The sequence below is a fragment of the Oryctolagus cuniculus genome, chromosome 12, assembly GCF_964237555.1.
Source record: "Oryctolagus cuniculus chromosome 12, mOryCun1.1, whole genome shotgun sequence".
Taxonomy (NCBI): Eukaryota; Metazoa; Chordata; class Mammalia; order Lagomorpha; family Leporidae; genus Oryctolagus; species Oryctolagus cuniculus.
Genome location: NC_091443.1, coordinates 2,463,558 through 2,469,556, shown reverse-complemented (window position 1 = coordinate 2,469,556; position 5,999 = coordinate 2,463,558). Strand labels below are relative to the sequence as shown.

The following is a 5,999-nucleotide window of genomic DNA, read 5'->3' as shown; positions in this document are numbered from 1 at the left end:
TGAACTGGGTGTTCTCCCACGGCAGCTCGACGTTCTGATAACAGGAACGACTAAGAAAGGCGTCAAAAGACTAAGAAAGAGCACTCCCTGAGCAGAAGTCCACCCTGGGTCTGGAGAGACAAAGCAAGAAGCATTCCCAGAGGCCGGAAGCTGGGGCCAGCTGGGGGGCAGTGAGACCCCCCCAGTCTGTGTGGGGCTGCAGTGTGATGTCGCCTAGTAGGTCCTCGGCCACAGGGAGACGCAGCCCTACCTCAAGCCTGGGGTGGCGCTGGAAGGGACGGACAGGAAGAAGCTAGTCCTCTCCACTCCTCCCAGCCACATTGAACCTAGACAGCTGCCGGTGGCCAGGTGACCTGCAAAGTGCAGGCAGACATGGGCGCGTGTGTCAGTAACCAAGATGGCGAATGACAGGCACATGGCTTCAGTGTCGTTTCCCAAACTCAGGACTGTGGCTGGGACGTGAGAGAATAAGGATCCATTCGTCCTGTTCGGGTTCCACTGTGGACCCAAAGACAAGCAACAGGTGGACAGCGGAGAGCTGACCCTGGGAGGATGCACCTGCCACTGGCAGCTGAACACAGCAAAGGGCTCCGGGGACGAGTCCCGTCTCTCGGCACTGGGTCCTGTCTCATGGCGCTGGGTCCCGTCTCTCGGTGCTGAGTCCTATGGCCCACGGGCTTGGTTCCTGTGGGTGGGGGGCTTCTCGAAGAGCCGTGGAGGGAGAGCAGAGGCAGCCACCTCCAACACAAGCACGCGTGTCTGTCATTCCCCTCCCCAGGGGACCCGTTCCTAGCTCGGGGCTCCAGCAGGCGTTTCCGGAGCCCGTGTCCCATGGGAGACTTCTCTATTGTTCTGTGAAGGCCTGCAAGGCCGGATTTAGAATTCCCTCTCTTCAGATGCTGGAACAGCAGCTTACAAGAGAATGCACGCAAAACGGTGTTGCCGTGTTCCCTGGGTGATGCTAACGGAGCTGGTAAGAGCAAGCGGACAAGTAGGACTCGTATCCAAGCAAGCAACCCCTCTGCACACCCGGGAGCCCAGCCCCTGCCCCAGGAGCTTCACCCAGCATGAGTTTAAAGCTGCAGTGAGCATACACTGCCCGCCACACAGGACTCTCACTTCTCGGCTCCGGTCGTGGCTGCTGGGTGTCCCTCCCGAAACCAGTCCCCCTCTTCCATACCTGGGCACGTGACTTCCTCGTAGTGTGGAGCAGCCGTGGGAGTCCCTTCTGCCCAGGGACATGCGGGGGGTGGGGGGATCACGTGGCAACTGCTGAGACTCGCCCTGAGGGGGAGCTGGTTCCTCTGCAGACCCCCCTTCTCACCCATCCCTTCCTCCTTATGCACCGCCAGCCGGGAGCAGCGGACAGCTGAGACGAAGCCACCGAGCCGTGAGAAGCGTCTTGGAAATCACACTGAAGCCACAGGGATCAGCGGCGTCTTTGGGGAGCCACGCCCCGCCTGCCACAGCCCATCGGCTTAGCTGCTTGCTCTGGGGGCGGGGGAGGAAGGTGGCAGGGGTCCCCTGTAGAACGCCTTGTTTAAGATCCCCATCCCCGTCTGACTCGGCCACTTCACAGTGGGGGTCGCCCTGCACGGGGACCCCACCCCCTTCTCCGAGCCAGGGGGCCTTCTCTGCAGGTTCTCAGCCATGAGGAGTGCATGTTCGGACAGCTCCCAGGGCAGCCACGGACGCAGGCCCGGGACGCCAGTTAACGCCCAGGCACGAGGATACTCGGAATGGGACATACAAGGAAGCTGCTGGATTCATGTTCCCCTGGAGGCGCCTTCGAGTGCCGCGGCCCCTGTGGCTGTGGCCTGCTCACCGTAGCCCGCACTCTGTTGAGAGAGCAGAGCCGGAATTATTTAGAACAACCCGGGCTCTTAGGGAAAGTCGGCCTTTGTCAAGAGCAAAAGGGATTTTGAAATTAGAAGGCAAACAAATGAAAAACAATCTCTTTTTTTTTAAAAAATAGATTTATTTATTTCAAAGGGAGAGAGAGAGAGAGAGAGAGAGAGAAGGAATCTTCCATAGATTCACTCCCCAGATGCTAGAACAGCAGGAGCTGGGCTGGTCTGAAGCCAGGAGCCAGAGCCTCTCCCAGGTCTCCCACGCGGGTGCAGCGGCCCAAGCACCTGGCCATCCTCCATTGATTTCCCAGGCCACAGCAGAGAGCTGGATCAGAAGTAGAGCAGCCAGGACTCGAACCGGCGCCCATATGGGATGCTGGCTCTGCAGGCAGTGGCTTCACTCACTACGCCACAGCGTCGGCCCCAGTCCAACACAAGCTACACTTGGGACCTGGATTCAGCCAAGGTTTGGCATGGGGCACACAGTTTTACCTAACAGGAGGCCAGGGAACCCAGCGGGTGACAGATGCCCGGTCCCCGCAGAGGTAGAGCCATTCTGGGAAAACACAAAGGGGATGTGTGTGCACGTGAACACTCTGATGTGGTCCCTGCCAGGACAAGAGCCCAGAGCACCGCACAGAGAACGCCCAGCCACACTGGCAGATTCCGGCCCGGTGCGACTCCCCCCCCCCCCCCACTTCCTCAGACCCGGACAGCAGGGTTGCGAGCCCTCACCTGCAAGACTGCCTTCAGCGTCATCAGAGCGACACGGCCCCCGAGCGCAGGTTGGGCGTGTGAGGTCTCTGTGGGGGCAGCGAGGCCAGGGGAGCTGCCCACAGGCTGCTGGACCGCCAGAGCTGGCAGTCAGCTCCAAGGCACCGCTGCGTGTAGCAGCCCCAAAACCAGAGACAAAGGCGCACCACACCGACCAGGGCCAGGCAAGGCTCGTCACTCGGCGGACACCAGCCCAGGATGAGCCAGACCGGACCCCCGCACACAGAGACCAGGGCAGACCCAGACTTCACCTTGTGGCTGCAAAGCGTCTCACGGCCAGGCAAGGCAGGGGAGGGCAGGACGGAGCACGTCCCCAGGAGAGAGGGAGTCCTTCCAAGGCAGCCTCTCCACACTGCAAGGAACAGGGGAGGCGCCAGAGAGCCCGACCTGCTCATGCTGTGCACCCTGCCCGCACCCTGCCCGCACCTCACCCCTACCCTCCCACACACCCAACGCCCCCCGCCCTGCCCCTCCCCTGCACCCTGCCCCCAATTCCTGTCCCTCCCGCACCCCACCACCCACCCCACACCCTACCTCCCCCCTGCGCCCTGCCCTCCCCCACACCCTGCCCCCAATTCCTGTCCCTCCCGCACCCCGCCAGCCACCCCGCACCCTACCTCCCCCCCCGCGCCCTGCCCTCCCCCACACCCTGCTCCCCATGCCCTGCCCCCTACTCCCTGCTGGCACCTGCGAGGCGGCTCTGTGACAAGGAGAACATCGCTGGGAATGGAAATAAGTGACATTTTTTGCACACCAGGCAGTGCTGGAATCTGACGTTAAATCCTGACATGTTATTAATTCTAGTGCATGATGGGGGAGGTGACTGGCTAGGGACCAAAGCTTCAGGAAATGAATATAGTACGCGAGGAGACCAGCCACGAAACAGGGAGGAGCTGGCGAGGAGACAAAGCAGTGGCGACAACGTAAACGCGACGCTGCAGAAAACCCCTCGCGGTCACAGAATTCTGTGCCACGGTGACAACAATAGACACTGAGTGCTGCTATGACACCTGGAATCTGATAATTCTCCTAAAACAGAGAAATTCCAGGTGGCTGTAACTGATCGAGTGGGGCTGGCACTGTGCAGTAGCAGGTAAAGCCACCACCTGTGATGCCGGCATCCCATAGGGGCACCAGTTCAAGTCCCGGCTGCTCCACTTCCTATCCAGCTCCCTGCTAATGCGCCTGGGAAAGCAGCAAAAGATGACCCAAGTGCTTGGGCCCCTGCACCCACATGGGAGACCTGGGTGAAGCTCCTGGCCCTGGCTTCTGCCTGGCCCAGCCCCGTCTGTTGCAGTGAGTTGCGGAGCGAAGCAGTGGCTGGAAGAGCCCTCTCCTGCCCCATCTCCCCCTCTCTCTGTAACTCTTCCAAGTACAAAATAACTAAACGAAAGAGAAGAAGGAAGGGAGGGAGGGAGGGAAGGGAATGGGAGAAGAGGGGAGGGCAGGGCAGGGCAGGGCTCCATTGGTGTGAGGGGAGCACCCCAGAGCCGAGTTGAAGGATCGGCGGGAAGAGCGCTAACCGGCTAAGCAGGCACCGAGAGAGAGCCGGTTCCTCTGGGGCGCATGTGGTGTGAGTGACAGCCGCGCCTGCACGCCCTCTCCAGCCTGTAGAGCCACAGTATGCAGAGAGCGTCCGGGAGCAGCCCAGGCACACAGCTCAGGCTCCCCCAGGCCCCGTGGCCGCCCGGAGTGCACACAGGGGCGTCCTCCGTGTCTCAGAGCCCAGGAGCCGTCCTCGTCCCTGGGAGTTCCAGAGAGCATTGCCCAGCTGCGCTCTCCCTGAAAAGCACTGACACAGTGGCCAACAGACGATACAGACGACCCCAGACCCCAGACCCCAGACCCCAGACCGAGGCTGCACGAGGAACGGACTTCTGGAACAGGGGCCAGGCGGGCCGGGTGGGGCGGCTCTGCCAAGCTGGTGCCGGCACAGCTCCCAGGTGCCGGTCCCCCTCCCCACACCGGAATTATTCTCCTGAGCCGCGTCCTTCTTCTGGCTCTCACGTGGGAAATCCTGCACCTCTGATGGCTTTGTTGGAAAATGCACATTTCATGTGTAGAAAGAAACGAGCTACAAAGCCAGAGAAGGTGTGCAGAGATCTTGGTGTGTGTTACAGTGTGGAAAACCTCGACCTGGAAAGCCTGCGGTCATCGGATCCTGGAAACGGCAAAACCACAGAGACAGTAAAGCCGTGAGTGGCTGCTGGGGCGGCGTGGGAGCAGCAGGGACAGGGGTGCCCGTGTTTGTCAGGGCAGTGGGGACTCACCCCTTCCGAGTCAGGGACCCCAGTGACCTAATGACCTCCCACTAGGCCCCATCTCTTAAGGGCCCCCACGTCTTCGCCACATGGGGACCAAGCTGCCAGCACAAGAACTCTTGGGCGACAAACCACAGCCACATGTTAGCAGTGGGGGAAAAGCAGCTGAAAACCCATTTGACAGGAAACACTCAGCGAACCGGAACCACAACGTACTTCCTTCACCTGGAAATGAGCGTCTCCCCAGACCTGGAGTTACGGCCACACTCACCGGTGAGAAACGGGACGCTTTCCCCGAGGTTAGGACAAAGCGGGGACTGCGCCCTAGTCACTGTCCCCTCGCCGCCGCCCCCTCCCTGCCCCCCCCTCCCCACCGTCCCCTCCCCACTGTCCCCTCCCCACTGTCCCCTCCCCACTGTCCCCTCCCCACCGGCCCCTCGCCGCCGCCCCCTCCCTGCCCTCCCCTCCCCGCCGTCCCCTCCCCACCGGCCCCTCGCCGCCCCCTCCCTGCCCCCCCTCCCCACTGTCCCCTCCCCACCGTCCCCTCCCCACTGTCCCCTCCCCACTGTCCCCTCCCCACTGTCCCCTCCCCACCGGCCCCTCGCCGCCGCCCCCTCCCTGCCCTCCCCTCCCCACTGTCCCCTCCCCACCGGCCCCTCGCCGCCCCCGGCCATGCATTTTCACCATCGTACTGGAAATGTCCGCTGCTGCAATGAGACGAGGAAGGAAACAAAAGGAACACACGCAGGAAAGAAAGAAATAAAACTGCTCAGAGATAATGCAATTTTCTAAAGAAAATCCAAATCCTGGAACTAATTGTAAATCATAAAAACATGGTGGAGTCGGTGCCGCAGCTCACTAGGCTAATCCTCCGCCTGCGGCGCCGGCACACCGGGTTCTAGTCCCGGTCGGGGCGCCGGATTCTGTCCCGGTTGCCCCTCTTCCAGGCCAGCTCTCTGCTGGGGCCAGGGAGTGCAGTGGAGGATGGCCCAGGTGCTTGGGCCCTGCACCCCATGGGAGACCAGGAGAAGCACCTGGCTCCTGCCTTCGGATCAGCACAGCATGCCGGCTGTAGCAGCCATTTGGGGGGGTGAACCAATGGAAGGAAAACCTT

The 5,999-nt window shown here is 61.4% G+C and overlaps 1 long non-coding RNA gene across 1 annotated transcript; it reads left to right on the top strand.

Moving 5' to 3' along the window:
- The first annotated feature begins 3,727 nt into the window (after positions 1-3,727).
- Positions 3,728-5,244, top strand: LOC127487973 (uncharacterized). Its single transcript, XR_011380400.1, has 3 exons — positions 3,728-3,920; positions 4,347-4,819; positions 4,940-5,244. It is a non-coding gene; the product is annotated as an uncharacterized lncRNA (long non-coding RNA).
- Positions 5,245-5,999: the final 755 nt, after the last annotated feature.